At 40.0% G+C, this 17,395-nt stretch overlaps 1 protein-coding gene and 1 non-coding gene across 2 annotated transcripts in view; both read left to right on the forward strand.

The window, feature by feature from the left end:
- Window positions 1-17,395, forward strand: part of SCAP (SREBF chaperone) — a 98,347-nt gene that overhangs the window by 28,815 nt on the left and 52,137 nt on the right. The window lies entirely within an intron of this gene.
- On the forward strand, window positions 12,497-12,605 carry LOC136168029 (U6 spliceosomal RNA). Its single transcript, XR_010663194.1, has one exon. It is a non-coding gene; the product is annotated as a U6 spliceosomal RNA (small nuclear RNA).

Genomic DNA, 17,395 nt, shown 5'->3' on the forward strand with positions numbered 1-17,395 from the left:
TCTCATTTCACTTTGAAGAACTCCTTTTAGTATTTCTTGTAAGGCAGATCTAGTGATGATGAATGCTCTACACATTTGTTTGATTTGGAAAATCTTTTTTTTTTAATTTATATATTTATTTTTTGCTGCACTGGACTCTTCTGTGAGCAGACTTTCTCTAGTTGTGGCCAGTGGGGTTTTGCACTCTAGTTGTGGTGCTTGGGCGTCTCTTTGCTGTGGTTTCTCTTGTTGCAGAGCGTGGGCTGTGGGACACATGGGCTTCAGTAGTTGTGGCTCGCGGGCTTAGTTGCCCTGTGGCACGTGGGAGCTTAGATTCTGGACAAAGGATCGAACCTATGTCCCCTGCGTTGGCAGGTGGATTTTTAACCACAGGACCACCAGGAAGTTTCCTGTGTGGGAGGGTCTTTATCTCTCCTTCATTTCTGAAGGATAGGTTTGCCAGGTAAAGTATCCTTGGTTGGCAGCTTTTTTTTGCTTTGTTTTGTTTTACTGAAATATGGTTGATTTACAGTGTGGTGTTAGTTTCAGGTGTACAGCAAAATGATTCAATGTTTTTTATCTATCTCTTCCCATTTAGGTTGTTTCATAATATTGAGCAGAGTTCCTTTTGCTATACAGTAGGTCCTTGTTGGTTATCCTTTTTCAGTATAACAGTGTGTACATGTCAGTCCCAAACTCCCTAACTGTCCCTCCCACAACCTGTCCTCTCTGGTAACCCTAAGTTTGTTCTCTAAGCCTATGAGTCTATTTCTGTTTTGTAAATATGTTCACTTGTATAATTTTTCAAAGATTCTGCATATAAATGGTATCATACCATATTTCTTTTTTGTTGACTACACCATTTTGATGGCTACTCCATTTCTTCTAAGGGATTCCTGCCCACAGTAGTAGATATAATGGTCATCTGAGTTAAATTCACCCATTCCAGTCCATTTTAGTTCACTGATTCCTAGAATGTCGACATTCACTCTTGCCATCTCCTGTTTGACCACTTCCAATTTGCCTTGATTCATGGACCTAACATTCCAGGTTCCTATGCAATATTCCCCTTTACAGCATTGGACCTTGCTTCTATCACCAGTCCCATCCACAACTGGGCATTGTTTTTGTTTTGGCTCCATCCTTTCATTCTTTCTGGAGTTATTTCTTCACTGATCTCCAGTAGCATATTGGACACCTACCGACCTGGGGAGTTTCTCTTTCAGTATCCTATCATTTTGCCTTCTCATACTGTTCATGGGGTTCTCAAGGCAAGAATACTGAAGTGGTTTGCCATTCCCTTCTCCAGTGGACCACATTCTGTCAGACCTCTCCACCATGACCTGACCATCTTGGGTGGCCCCAAATGACATGGCTTAGTTTCATTGAGTTAGACAAGACTGTGGTCCTGTGATCAAGTTGGCTAGTTTTCTGTGATTATGGTTTTAGTGTGTCTGCCCTCTGATGCCCTCTTGCAACAACTACCGTCTTACTTGGGTTTCTCTTACCTTGGACGTGGGGTATCTCTTCATGGCTGCTCCAGCAAAGCGCAGCCGCTGCTCCTTACCTTGGACGAGGGGTATCTTCTCACGGCCGCCCCTCCTGACCTTGGACGTGGAGTAGCTCCTCTTGGCCCTCCTGCGCCCGCGCAGCAGCTGCTCCTTGGAGGTGGGGTAGCTCCTCTCGGGTGGGTCCCCTGACCTCCGGGGTGGGGAAGCTCCTCTCGGCCGCTGCTCCTGCGCTGTCGCAGCCTGGCGCTCTCGGTAGCTACCTCTAACCTTGGACGAGGGGTAGCTTCGAAATGCAGTACTTGGATGCAATCTCAAAAACGACAGAATGATCTCTGTTCGTTTCCAAGGCAAACCATTCAGTATCACGATAATCCAAGCCTGTGCCCCAACCAGTAACGCTGAAGAAGCCAAAGTTGAACGGTTCTATGAAGACCTACAAGACCTTTTAGAACTAACACCCAAAAAAGATGTCCTTTTCATTATAGGGGACTGGAATGCAAAAGTAGAAAGTCAAGAAACACCTGGAGTAACAGGCAAATTTGGTCTTGGAGTACAGAATGAAGCAGGGCAAAGGCTAATAGCATTTTGCCAAGAGAACGCACTGGTCATAGCAAACACCGTCTTCCAACAACACAAGAGAAGACTCTACACATGGACATCACCAGATGGTCAACACCGAAATCAGATTGATTATATTCTTTGCAGCCAAAGATGGAGAAGCTCTATATACAGTCAGCAAAAACAAGACCGGGAGCTGACTGTGGCTCAGATCATGAACTCCTTATTGCCAAATTCAGACTTAAACTGAAGAGAGTAGGGATAACCACTCGACCATTCAGATATGACCTAAATCAAATCCCTTATGACTATACAGTGGAAGTGAGAAATAGATTTAAGGTACTAGATCTGATAGAGAGCCTGATGAACTATGGACGGAGGTTTGTGACATTGTACAGGAGACAGGGATCAAGATCATCCCCATGGAAAAGAAATGCAAAAAGGCAAAATGGTTGTCTGAGGAGGCCTTACAAATAGCTGTGAAATGAAGAGAAGCTAAAAGCAAAGGAGAAAAGGAAAGATATTCCCATTTGAATGCAGAGTTCCAAAGAATAGCCAGGAGAGATAAGAAAGTCTTCCTCAGTGATCAATGCAAAGAAATGGAGGAAAACAAGAGAATGGGAAAGACTAGAGATCTCTTCAAGAAAATTAGAGATACCAAGGGAACATTTCGTGCAACAGTGGGCTCAATAAAGGACAGAAATGGTATGGACCTAACAGAAATGGAAGATATTAAAAAGAGGTGGCAAAAATACACAGAAGAACTGTACGAAAAAGATCTTCACAACCCAGATAATCACAATGGTGTGATCACTCACCTAGAGCCAGACATCCTGGAATGTGAAGTCAAGTGGGCCTTAGAAAGCATCACTATGAACAAAGCTAGTGGATGTGATGGAATTCCAGTTGAGCTATTTCAAATCCTGAAAGATGATGCTGTGAAAGTGCTGCACTCAATATGCCAGCAAATTTGGAAAATTCAGCAGTGGCCACAGGACTGTAAAAGGTCCGTTTTCATTCCACTCCCTAAGAAAGGCAATCCCAAAGAATGCTCAAACTACCGCACAATTGCTCTCATCTCACACGCTAGTAAAGTAATGCTCAAAATTCTCCAAGCCAGGCTTCAGCAATACGTGAACCATAAACTTCCAGATGTTCAAGCTGGTTTTAGAAAAGGCAGAGGAACCAGAGATCAGATTGCCAACATCCACTGGATCCTCGAAAAAGCAAGAGAGTTCCAGAAAAACATCTATTTCTGCTTTATTGACAACACCAAAGCCTTCGACTGTGTGGATCACAATAAACTGTGGAAAGTTCTGAAGGAGATGGGAATACCAGACCATCTGACCTGCCTCTTGAGAAACCTGTATGCAGGTCAGGAAGCAACAGTTAGAACTGTACATGGAACAACAGACTGGTTCCAAATAGGAAAAGAAGTACGTCAAGGCTGTAGATTGTCACCCTGCTTATTTAACTTACATGCAGAATACATCATGAGAAATGCTGGGCTGGAAGAAGCACAAGCTGGAATCAAGATTGCCAGGAGAAATATCAGTAACCTCAGATATGCAGATGACACCATCCTTATGGCAGAAAGTGAAGAGGAACTAATAAGCCTCTTGATGAAAGTGAAAGAGGAGAGTGAAAAAGTTGGCTTAAAGCTTAACATTCAGAAAACTAAGATCATGACATCTGGTCCCATCACCTCATGGGAAATAGATGGGGAGACAGTGGAAACAGTGTCAGACTTTATTTTTTTGTGCTCCAAAATCACTGCAGATGGTGACTGCAGCCATGAAATTAAAAGACGCTTACTCCTTGGAAGGAAAGTTATGACCAACCTAGATAGCATATTAAAAGGCAGAGACATTACTTTGCTAACAAAGGTCTGTCTGGTCAAGGCTATGGTTTTTCCAGTGGTCATGTATGGATGTGAGAGTTGGACTGTGAAGAAAGCTGAACACCGCAGAATTGATGCTTTTGAACTGTGGTGTTGGAGAAGACTCTTGAGAGTCCCTTGGACTGCAAGGAGATCCAACCAGTCCATCCTGAAGGAGGTCAGTCCTGGGTGTTCATTGGAAGGACTGATGCTGAAGCTGAAACTCCAGTGCTTTGGCCACCTCATGCGAAGAGTTGACTCATTGGAAAAGACCCTGATGCTGGGAAGGATTGGGGGCAGAAGGAGAAGGGGACGACAGAGGATGAGATGGCTGGATGGCATCACTGACTCAATGGGCATGAGTTTGAGTAAACTCCAGGAGTTTGTGATGGACAGGGAGGCCTGGCATGCTGTGATTCATGGGGTCGTAAAGAGTCGGACACAACTGAGTGACTGAACTAACTAAACTGACTGACCATATTTCTCTTACTCTGACTTACTTCACTTAGTATGACAATCTCCAGGTCCATCCATGTTGCTGCAAATGGCATTATTTCATCCTTTTTAATGACTGAGTGATATTCCATCGTAAATATGTACCATATCTTCTTTATCCATTTTTCTTTTGATGATCATTTAGGTTGCTTCTATGTCTTGGCTATTGTAAACAGTGCTAAAAAGAACATTGGGAGTGCATGTAACCTTTCTGACCAGGTTTTCCCTGGATACATGCCCAGGAGTCGGATTGCAGGATCATATAGTAGTTCTATTTGTAGTTTCTTTAAGAATCTCCATACTTCTTTTTTCCATAGTTGCTATTTCAGTTTGTATTCTCACCAACAGTGTAGGAGGGTTCCCTTCTCGCCACCCCCTCTCCATCATTTATTGCTTGTGGATTTTGATGATAGCCATTCTGTCTGACGTGAAGTGATATCTGTTTTAGTTTTGATTTGCATTTCTGTAATAATTAGCAATGTTGAACATCTCTTCATGTGCCTCTTTTCCCTCTGTAAGTCTTCTTTGGAGAATTGTTTGTTTAGGTCTTCTGTTTATTTTTTGATTGAGTTGTTTCTTTTGATGATACTAAGCCACATGCGCTGTTTGTAAATTTTTAGACTAATCCCTTGTTGGCCACATCACTGGCAAATATTTTCTCCCATTATGTGAGTTGTTTTTAATTTCGTTTATTGTTTCCTTTGCTATGCAAAAGATTTGAGCTTAATTAGCTCTCATTTGTTTATATTTGTTTTTATTTCCATTACTCTGGGAGACGGATCAAAAAGATATTTCTGAGATTTATGTCATGTGAATGTTCTGCCTGTGTTTTCCTCTGAGTTTTATAGTTTCCAGTGTCACATTTAGATCTTTTATCCATTTTGAATCTTTTTTGTGTATAGTATTAAATAATGTTTTCAGTTTATTTTTTTGCATGTGAGTTGTCCAGTTTTCCAAGCACCATTTAGTGATGGGACTGTCTTTCCTCCGTTGTATAGTCTTGCCCCTTTTGTTTAGATTAACTGACCGTGGGTACATGGGTTTATTTCTGGGCTTTCCATCCTCTTCCTTTGATCTGTCTTTTTGTGTGCCCCTACCATATTGTTTTGATAATTGTAACTTTGTAGTGTGGTCTGAAGAAAGTGGGCCTTTTCCTCCAGCTCTGTTTTTCTTTGTCAAGATTGCTTTGGCTATTGGGATATTTTGTGTCTCCATACAAATTTTAAGGTATTTTGTTCTAGTTCTATTAACAGTGCCATTGGTAATTTGATAGGGGTTGCATTGAATCTACAGATTGCCTTTGGTAGTATGTCATTTTAACAGTATTAATTATTCCAATCCAAGAACATGATAAATCTTTCCATCTGTTTGTGTCATCTCCAGTTTCTTTCATCAGTGTCATAATTTTCAGAACACAGGTCTTTTGTCTCCTTATTCCTAGATACATATTTTATTCTTTTTGATAAGATGGTAAATGGAGTTGTTTCTCGAACTTCTCTTTCTGATCTTTCATTGTTAGTGTAGAGAAATTCAACAGACTTCTATGTTTTAATTTTGTAACCTGCGACTTTACCAAATTCATTAATGAGTTTTAGTAGTGTTGTTAGATTTCCTGTGTATAGTATCATGTCATCTGAAATAGTGACACTTTAACTGGTTCTTTCCCTTTTCCAATTTGGATACCTTTTATTTCTTTTGTCTTCTCTGATTGCTGTGGCTAGGACCTCCAGAAACTGTTGAATAAAAGCAACGAGAGTGGGCATTCTTGTCTTGTTCCTGATCTTAGAGGAAATGCTTTTTGCTTTTCACCATTTAGTATGATGTTAGCTATAGGTTTGCCATGAGTGGACTTTATTATGTTGAGGTAGGTTCCCTCTGTGCCCATTTTCTGGGAAGTTTTTATTGTAAATGGATGTTGTATTTTGTCAAAAGTTTTCTTTACATCTATTGAGATGATCATATAATTTTTAGTCTTCAATTTGTTGATGTGGTATATCACACTGATCTATGGATATTGAAAAATCCTTGCATCCCTGGGATAAATTCCACTTGATCATAATGTATGGTCTTTAATGTGCTGTTGGATTTGGACTGCTAGAATTTTGTTGAGGATTTCTGTGTCTGTTCATTAGTGATCTTGGCCTGTTAATTCTGTGTGTGTGTGGTATGTTTGTCTGGTTTTGGTATCAGGGTAATGGTTGGCCTCACAGAATGAGTTTGGAAGATTTCCTTCCTCTGCAGTTTTTTGCAACAGTTTCAGAAAGATAAGGGTTAGCTCTTCTCTAAATGTTTGACAGAATTTGCCCATGTAGCCATCTGGTTCTGGACTTTTGTTTGTTGACAGTTGTCTTTTTTTTTTTTAAGGTAGACACGTTTTTTTCCTCTCTCTTTTTTTTAAACTTATTAATTAAAAAAAAATAGTAGTCATTATTACTTTTTTTGAGTGCACTGGGTCTTTGTTGCTGCACATGGGCTTTCTCTAGTGGCAGAGGGCAAGGGCTACTTTCTAGTCGTGGTGAATGGGCTTCTCCTTGTGTCACATTGCGGTGGCGTCTCTTGTTGCAGAGCACGGGCACTTAGGTGTGCGGGCTGAGTAGTTGTGGAGCACAAGCTTAGTTGCCCTACAACATGTGGAATCTTCCTGGACCAGGGATGGAACCTGTGTCCCCTGCATTGACTGGTGAATTCTTAACCACGGGACCACCAGGGAAGTCCTGTTGGGAGTGTTTTAATCACAGTTTTGAATTCAGTACTTGTGATTGGTCTGTTCATATTTTCTGTTTCTTCCTGTTTCAGTCTTAGGAAATTGTACCTAAGAATTTCTCCATTTCTTCCAAGTTGTCCTTTTCATTGGTGTACAGTTGCTATAACAGTCTATTTTTAAAATATATATGTTATTAAAGTATAGTTGCCCTTACAATGTTTTAGGTACACAGCAAAGTGATTCAGTTACACATTATATACATATATTATTTTTCAGATTATTTTCCATTATAGGTTATTAAAGATACTAACTATAGTTCCCAGTGCTATATGGTAAACTTTTGTTTCTTGTTGCATATCTATTTTTTTAAATTAAGAAATCTAGCATTCTATTCATACTGGGTCAAACAAGTGGAATCAAAATGTCATAAATTCTTTATTTAGGCAAAATTTCATTAGTTTTCTAAAATATATATTATACATGCTATTTATATATATATGTATATACTATGCTTCGTAAAGGCTTGAGAAAGAACGTTAAAAAAAAGAAGAGATGGAGAAATTAGAAAACTAAAGGAAATGGAAGCCCTGAATGTGAAATAGAAAAAGTGGAACAAACTAGATAAAAGTAAAAGATCATCATATAGTCCAGTTGCTTTTAAGCATGGCTGCTCATTAGAAACATTTCTGGAGCTCTGGAGAAAAAAAAGCAATACCTGAACATTTATTTATTTATTTTTTTTTTTGAACATTTATATTTTACAAAAATGTAATAGTCTCTTATGATTCTTTGTATTTCTGTGTTGTCAGTTGTAATTTCCTTTTCATTTCTGATTTTGATTTGAGTCATTTCCCTTTTTTTCTTGAAGAGTCTGTCTAAAGGTTTGTCAGTTTTGTTATCTTTTCAAAGAATCAGCTTTTAGTTTCATTGACCTTTGATATTATTTTCTTCATCTATATCATTTCTTTATTTTATTAATTTTTATTGGAATGTAGTTTCTTTACTCTATATCATTTATTTCTGCTCTGATCTTTATGATTTCTTTCCTTCTACTAACTTTAGGTTTTGTTTGTTCTTTCTCTAGTTGCTTTTGGTGTAAGTTTATTTAAGGTTTTTTTCCCTGAAATAAGGTTGTGTTGCTATAAAATTCTCTTTTAGGTTTGCTTTGGCTGTATCCTATTGGTTTTGGATCATTGTGCTTTTGTTTTCATCAATCACTGGGTATTTTTTGACTTCTTCTTTGATTCCTTTGGTGATCCACTGTTGTGTAGCAGCATGTTGTCTTCCACGGGTTTGTGTTTTTGTAGTTGTTTTTCTTGTAGTTTATTTCTACTCTCATAGTGTTGTGGTTGGAAAAGATGCTTGATATAATTTCAGCTTTCTTAAATTTGCCAAGACCTGCTTTGTGATTCTGCTTTTGTAGATGATTTGTATTATTTTTTAGATTTCACATTTAAGTGGTATTATATAATACTTGTCTTTGTCTTCACTTGGTGTGTATACTCTAGGTTCATCCATGTTGCTGCAAATGGCAATATTTCTTTTTTTAATGGCTGAAAAATATCCCATTGTATGTATGTGTGTGGGGGTATGTGTGTATCACATAAAGAACACGTGTTCTTTATCCATTCATCTTTTGAGGGGTACTTATCTGTTGTACATAGTACTGCTGAGAACATTAGGGTGCATCTGTCTTTTCAAATTAGAGTTTTCAGCTTTTCTGGATATAGGTTGGCAGATTTCTTTCTTTTTTTTTTTTTTTTTGGCAGCACTTTGAATAAATCATTTCATTCTCTCCTGGCCTGCAATATGTGAGAAATCCACTGGTAGCCTTATGGGAGTTTCCTTGTATGTGAGGAATTTTTTTCTCTTGTCACTTTTAAAATTCTCTTTGTCTTTGATTTTAGGTGATTTCATTATGGTGTGTCTCGAGATCTTTTGGGGGACCTATTAAAAACTTGGATGTCTAAATCTCTTCACAGATTGGGAAGATCTCAGCTATTATTTCTTTAAGTAAGTTTTCTGCCCCTTTCTCCTTCTCTTTTCCTTTGGGGACTCCAACAGTGGTTAGGTTATTTTTCTTCATACCCCATAATTTGTGAAGGCTTTCTTCACTTTTTCATATTTTCTCTTCATTCACCTTAACCTGGATAATTTCAGATGATCTGTCATTGACTTCATGGATTTTTTTCTTCTGCTTGATTAAGTCTGTTATTAATACTTTCTAGTGCATTTTCATTTCATTCATTTTAGTTTTCAGCACCATGATTTGTGTTTGGTTCTTTTTATGATTTATGTCTCTCTGTTAAATTTTTCCTTTTGTTCATGTGACTTCCTTGGTGGCTCAGATGGTAAAGAACTCATCTGCAATGCCAGAGACCTGGGTTTTGTCCCTGGGTCAAGAGGATCCCCTGGAGAAGGAAGTGGCAACCCACTCCAGTATTCTTGCCTGGGAAATCCCACGGACAGAGGAGCCTGGCGGGCTGCAGTCCATGGGGTCACTAAGAGTTGGACACAACTGAGTGACCAACACTTTTGTTCGTGTATTATTTTTCTGACTTCACTGAATTGTCTGTTTTCTTACAGCTCATTAAGGATATCTTTAAAACAAATACTTTGAATCTTCTGTTGGGCAGATTGCAGATCTCCATTTCTTTGGGGTCAGTAATTGAAGAATTACAGTGTTCCTTTGGTGGTGCCATGCTTCATGGAGTTTTTGTATTCTGTGAAGTCTCATATCGCTGTCTTTGCACTTGAAGCCATCATCTCTTCCAGGCTTCAGGAGAGATACAACTTCTGTCAGCCCTGCTAGAGATTTCTCAGTAAATGAAAATTTCATTATCAGCTACTCCAAATGCTTTTTTAATGGTTATCAAATTTTAGAATGAACCTGTAGAAAACATATGGAAGATTTTGTATGAGTTGTAAAAGTGAATATTACATATCTTGACAATCTATGAAGATAATAAACATTAAATTAACTAAAATCAGAACTACCTTCTGGTACTATTTGATAGAAGTCCGTATATACCACTTTTATAATTGAGAAGTAATTGCCATTGCAGCTCATAAAAGGTAACTTGGGGGTGATACTCTCATTCTTGATTGATAGATCAAATGGCTGTGTTTACTTTCATGTAGCTGTGTGCTTATAATCTGTGTGCTTTTCTGTAATATTTTATGCTAAACTTTGAAAGTGTACTCAATGTTGACTCAATAGTCGTTATAAAAAGGTTAAAAGTACAGAAAGTTGACTTAAACTGCCTCTGCATGTAAGAATATCACATGAAGAGAAACAGCCACTGTTACCAACATTTCCTTCCATTCTCTTGTTGTGCTTTTTTTTGACCACGTGGCATGTGGAACTTCCCCAACCAGGGATAGAACCCATGCCCCCTGCATTGGAATTGCAGGGTCTTCTAACAACTGGACCACCAGGGAAGGGGAAGTCCTGTTGTGTGTCTTTTGCCTATATCCTTTACTTAAATTTTTTTCTGATTGGAAAAGTACATGTTCTCTTTAGAAAAGTTGCTAAACACAGTAAGGCCATGCTTCTCACAATGGGATAATGGTAGGATTGACAAAAATCATACCAAAGGCCATAATATGGAAGGTTTCATTAATGGCAAGATACCCAGAAATTTAAGATTTTTATGTTAAAAATGTAAGGGTTCTGGGATTTCCCTGGCAGTTCAGTGGTTAACACTTCATGCTCCCCATGGAGGGTGCATGGGTTTGATCCCTGGTTGGGAATTAAGTCTGCATGGCATGGCCTTAAAACAGACAAGTGAAAATGTAAGGGTCCTGATTTTGGTCAGCATATAGTAAGCACACAGTACCCTCTGCCTCTGGCTGCATGTGTGCTAAGTAGCTTCAGTGTGCCCGAAACCGTGCAGGCCTATGGACTGTAGCCCGCCACGCTCCTCTGTCTGTGAGATTCTCCAAGCAAGAATTCTGCAGGGGATCTTCCCAGCCCAGGGATTGAACCCAGGTCTCCTGCATTACAGACGATTCTTTACCATCGGAGCTACCAGGGAAGCCCAAAAAACTAGAATTGGTAGCCTGTCTTTTCTCCAGGTGAACTTCCCAACCCAGGAATTGAACAAGGGTCTCCTGCATTGCAGGTAAATTCTTTACCAGCTGAGCTACCAGGGAAGCACATTCTCTGTATCTCTTACATCTCCTGCATTGGCAGTCAGGTTCTTTACCACTAGCATCACCTGGGAAGTCCTTCTGGCTAAATGCAATTAAATGACTAGGGCCGATTGCATGGACCACCGGTTGGAAAGGAAACTTGTTTTTGTTTTTCCTCTCCATAGAGTGTCTTCTAGCATGGACTCAAAGGTAACCCAGAACCTGGAACTGGACACACTAAGTATAGACAGAAGTCCAAGAGAAGCCTGTCTTTCTAGTCTGAGGAGTGAGAAAGGGACTTCTTAAGAGATTGGAGGGTAAGGATGCAGGAAGAAAATCTTGTGTCTTGTTTGTTTTTTTTCCCCTCCATTTTCTCCTGCTCTTGACCCCCATGAAATTTTGTGGTGGTGAAGGCAATAGTGACATCGGCAGCCAGCGGGGAGAGGAATCCTTTTATTTACAGGAATTATGGTATCAAGAACATGGAGAAGTTTGCTGATTTTGTTCTCAATTCTTACTGCTTGACCTGGGAAGCAGTTACAGTTGTGGGAGGTGCTCAGCAGTAGAAAGAAATGAAATTATTTCCTTTCTTGCCAGTAGACCCACAAAAGGTCCTCTGGGAGCTGGAATGTCTTGGAAAGATTGTAAAGAGGAAAGTGAAAGTTGCTCAGTTGTTTCCGACTCTTTGCGACCCCATGGACTGTACAGTCCCTGGAATTCTCCAGGCCAGAATACTGGAATGGGTCGCCTTTACCCTCTCCGGGGGATCTTCCCAACCCAGGGATCGAACCCAGGTCTCCCTCATTGCAGGTGAATTCTTTACCAGCTGAGCCACAAGGGAAGCCCAAGAATACTGGAGTGGGTAGCCTATCCCTTCTCCAGATCTTCCCGACCCAGGAAGCAAGCTGGAGTCTCTTGCATTGCAGGCAATTCTTTACCAGCTGAGCTGTCAGGGAAGCCCTGTAAAGAGGAAGGAACTCAACAAAGTGAACCCGTAATACTGTGTATGAACTCCAGGTTCTCCTAAATTTTATCTGTGCACTTGACCCTAAACAGCATACCAAAGGCTAGGCTGCTGTCCAAGTCATGTGCCAGAATCTGCACAATATGCTTGAGACAAGTCAGAATGGCACCGCAGGGGCTTTAAAATGATCTGATGTTGGAACCACAGCCCAGAGAGTGGATAGGAATTTGTGGATTGGACCTAATCAGGGAGATTGCTGCTAAAACAAAAATGTGCACTCACTTCAGCAGCACACATACTGAAATCGGAACAATGCAGAGAAAATTAGCATGGCCCCTGTACAAGGATGACACGCAAATTCCTGAAGTGTTTCGTATTTTTTTCTCCTTAAAAAACTAGGAATAGAACTACCATATGACCCGACAATCCCACTACTGGGCATATACCCTGAGAAAACCATAATTGAAAGAGACACAATTACCCCAGTGATTGCTGCGGCACTGTTTACAATAGCTAGAACATGGAAACACCTATATGTCGATTGACAGATGAGTGGAAAAAGAAGCTGTGGTACATGTATACAATGGAATGTTACTCAGCCATAAAAAGGAACACATTTGAGTCAGTCTTAATGAAGTGAGGGACCTGAAACCTGTTATACATGGTGAGATAGGTCAGAGAGAGAAAGACAAATACCATATATCAATGCATATATATGGAATCTAGAAAGATGGTACTGATGAACCTATTTGCAGGGCAGCAGTGGAGATGCAGACGTAGAGAACAGACTTGTGTGGACCCAGTCGGGGAAGGAGAGGGTGGGATGAATTGAGAGAGCAGCATGGAAACATATACATTGCAATATGTAAAATAGATAGCTAGTGGAAATTTGCTGTATGAAGTAGGGAGCTCAAATCAGGGACTCTGTGACAAGCTGGAGGGGTGGGCTGGGGTAGGAGGTGGGAGGAGGTTCGGCGGGGGGGCATATGTCTACTTTTGGCTGATTCATGTTGATAATGGCAGAAACCAACACAATATTGTAAAGCAAATATCGTCCAATTACAAACTATAAAAAAAAAAAAAAAACTACACCATTTTCTGTTGCACTTGAACAAGTTCCAGAATAACAGCATAGTATCCAGACATTCAAAGTTACTCCACATGTAAGCAATCAGGAAAATCTTACCATCTCCTAAGGGGAAAAGACAGTCAACAGATGGCCACCATGACATAACAAAGATGTTGGAATCAAGAAAGAATTTAAACTAAAATTATTAGTTAAAACCTGGCTCTAATAATTCAGGGTGGACATTTTTTTTTTAAGTTTGTTTATATTTGGCCATGCTTTAACGGTCCGTCCAGTCAAGGCTATGGTTTTTCCAGTGGTCATGTATGGATGTGAGAGTTGGACTGTGAAGAAAGCTGAGCGCCGCAGAATTGATGCTTTTGAACTGTGGTGTTGGAGAAGACTCTTGAGAGTCCCTTGGACTGCAAGGAGATCCAACCAGTCCATCCTGAAGGAGATCAGTCCTGGGTGTTCATTGGAAGGACTGATGTTGAAACTGAAACTCCAATACTTTGGCCACCTGATGTGAAGAGCTGACTCATCGGAAAAGACCATGATGCTGGGAAAGATTGAGGGCAGGAGGAGAACGGGACGAGAGAGGATGAGATGGTTGGATGGCATCACCGACTCGATGGACATGGGTTTGGGTGGACTCCGGGAGTTGGTGATGGACAGGGAGGCCTGGCATGCTGCAGTTCATGGGGTCGCAGAGTCGGACATGACTGAGCGACTGAACTGAACTGAACTGTCTTTGTTGCTGCATGGGCTTTTCTCTAGTTGTGGCAGGTGGAGGCTGTGCGCTAGTTGTGGTGCACAGGATTCTCATCGCAGTGGCTTCTCTTGTAGCGGAGCACAGGTCTGTAGTGTGCAGGTTTCAGGCATTGTGGCTCCCACGCTCTGGAGCACAGACTCCGTAATTGTGGCACATGGGCTTAGTTGCTCCACAGCTTTTGGGATCTTACTGGACCAGGGGTCGAACCCGTGCCTCCTGCATTGGCAGGAGGATTCTTTACCCCTGGACTACCACATTATTCCTTGAGGGTGAACATTTCTGAAACAAATGGAAAGATAGACATTTATATTGGAAGTTTTATAACTGAAACTATATTTAAAATTCATGAGTGGACTCAGTGACAGAATAGAGATATGTTAAGAAGTCAGTTAACTTGAAGGTAGAAGGGTAAAACCTATGTACTTGAACAACAGGTTTTTAAAATAAACTGAAGAAAAATGAAGGGATCTTCAGGGGCCCATGGGACAGTAAGAAAATGTTTATCTTTCATGTTATGAAAGTCTCAGAAGGAGTGGAGATGGAGTGCAATAAAAGTGTGTGTGGACATTATAGGAAGAAAGAAAGATGTTTCTCACACAGTTGACATGATATTCTACTTAGAAAATCCCAAGGAATGTACAAAAAAGACTGTGGAACTAATTATTGAGTTCAGCACAAATGCAGGATACAAGAGCAACATATTGAAATCAGTTATATTTCTTTGTACTAGCGATTAACACGGGGAAACTGAAATTGAAAACAGAACCAGTCAAAGAAATTGGGTGTAAATCTAACAAAACATGTACAGCACTTATCTGCTAAAACCAGTAATGATTAAAGTAATACAGTAATAATTAAAGTAATACAGTAATGATTAATACAATAATGGTTAAAGAGGGAGTTCCTGTGAGTGGTTAGGACTCTTATGCTTCCGTTGCAGGGGACGTGAGTCGATCTGTGGTCGGGGAACTAAGATCCCATAAGCTGCAATGCTGCCAAGGGGAAAAAAAAGTCAGAGATTAAATAAATAGAGATATTTTGTTCATAGATTGGAAGACTAAACATAGTGGCAATGTCAGTTCTTCTCAAAATTGATAATGCAAGTTTATTGTAATTCCTATTAAAATTCTAGCAAGTTTTTTTTAGATGTAGACAAGATTAATATCCATATGGAAAGACCAAGAAATTAGAAAAGGTAAAACAATTTTGAAGAAGAATAAAATGAGAGGAATCTCTTCACCCATTTCAAGACTTTAGAGCTACAGTCATCAAGACAACGTGGTGTTGAGGGAGGGATGGACACAGATCAGTGGAACAGTTTAGAAAACCTAGAAATAGACTCACACAAGTACAGCCAGTTGCTTTTTGACTGAATGTGTCCCCCACAAGTTCTTATGTTGAAACCCTTAGTGTGATGATATTAGGAAGTCATAGCCTTTTGGGGGATAATTAAGTCATGAAGGTGGAGTCCTCATGAATGGGATTACTTGCCCTGGTAAATGAGACCGCAGAGAGGTCTCACTCCCTTTTCTGCCATGTGAAGGCACGGTGAGAAGACGGCCGTCTGTGAACCAGGAAATGGGCCCTCATCAGAAACGGAACCTGCCAGTGCCTTGACTTGGACTGCCTAGACTCCAGAAGTGTGAAGAGTAAATATTTATTGTTTAAGCCACCCAGTGTATGCTATTTCTGTGGTAACAGCCCAGAGGGCTAAGACAGGTGCCAAAGCAGTTCATTGGAGGAAAGGTAGTCTTTTTAACATTTAGTGTTGCAACAATTGGTTATCCACAGGGAAAAACAAAATGCAAACCTAACCTCACATCTTACATAAAAAGTAACTCAAATGTTTCATAGATTTAAGGTGGGTTCAGACAGCAAAGAAGGGCCTGCAATGCAGGAGACCCAGGTTTGATCCCTGGTTCCAGAAGATCCCCTGGAGAAGGAAATGGCTAAAGAATTCCATGGGCAGAGAAGCCTGGTGGGCTACAGTCCATGGACTGTAGAGAGTCACAGAGAATCAAACACCACTGAGCCTTAAATCACAACAATTAAATATTTTAGGAGGAAACATCAGAGAAAAATTTCAGAAGTAAGGCTTGGTGAAGAATTCTTTTTTAAAAATTTATTTTTTATCTTTTGTAGCATTTTAATTTCTTTCTTTATTTTTGGCTGTGCTGGGTCTTCATTGCTTTGCATGGACTTTCTCTAGTTGCAGCAAGCAGGAGCTACTCTGCACGAGCTTCTCATAGCTTCTCATTGTGGTGGCTTCTCTGGTTGCAGAGCACAGACTCTCTAGAGTGAAGGCTTCAGTAATTGTGGCATGTGGGCTCAGTAACTGCGGCTTACAAGCTCCAGAGTGCTGTATCGGTGGTTGTGGCCCACTGACTTAGTTGCTTCTCAGCATGTGGGATCTTTCCAGACCAGGGATTGAACATGTGTCCCCTGCCTTGAAAGGTGGGTTCCTATCCACTGCACCACCAAGGAAGTCTGGTGAAGAATTCTTATACATGGCACCTAAAGCATGACCCATAAAGGGGAGAAAAAATAGGATAAATTAGACTTCATCAAAAATTAAAAACTTTGGCTCTATCACAAAGTCTGTGAAAAGAATTTTTAAGAAGACAGGTTACAGACTTGAAGAAAATATTTGTGAACAACATGTCTAGCAGGGACTTACATCTAGACTATCTAGAATATATTATATAAGGAAATCTCAGCAACTCCTAAATACCTAGTGGATCAAAGAAGAAAGTACATGAGGAGTTAGAAAATACTTTTGAGATGAATGCAAACAAAACAAAAAATTCACAAATACAGAAGCTGTGGGATACAACTAAAGTAGTGTTTAGAGGGAAATTTACAACTGTTAGTGCCTGTGTTAAGAGAGCGAAAACAGCTCAGATCAGTAACCTTAAGAAATTAAAGAAGAAAAAGAAGAAGCTAGAAAAGAGAAAAATAAACCCATAACAAACAGAAGGAAGAAAATAATAAAGACTAGAGTGTAAACAAATGCAGAGAGACTGGGAAAATAGTGAAGTACATAAAAGCAAGAGTTTGTTTTTTTTAAAAGATCAACAGAGAATAAGAGGAAGCTCAAATAACTGGAATCATTACAGAAAGTGGGGACGGGACAGTACCACCATCCTTCAGTAATAAAAATGACTATAATACTATGAACAGCAAATTTATGCTAATGAATTAGATAGCCTAGGTGAAATGGACAAATTCCTGGAAACACACAAACTAACAAAATTTATTCAAGAAGAAATAGAAAATCTGAATAGACTTGACAGATAAAGAGATTGAGTTAATAGTTTAAAAACTTCCCACACA

The sequence above is a fragment of the Muntiacus reevesi genome, chromosome 4, assembly GCF_963930625.1.
Source record: "Muntiacus reevesi chromosome 4, mMunRee1.1, whole genome shotgun sequence".
NCBI classification, from domain to species: Eukaryota; Metazoa; Chordata; class Mammalia; order Artiodactyla; family Cervidae; genus Muntiacus; species Muntiacus reevesi.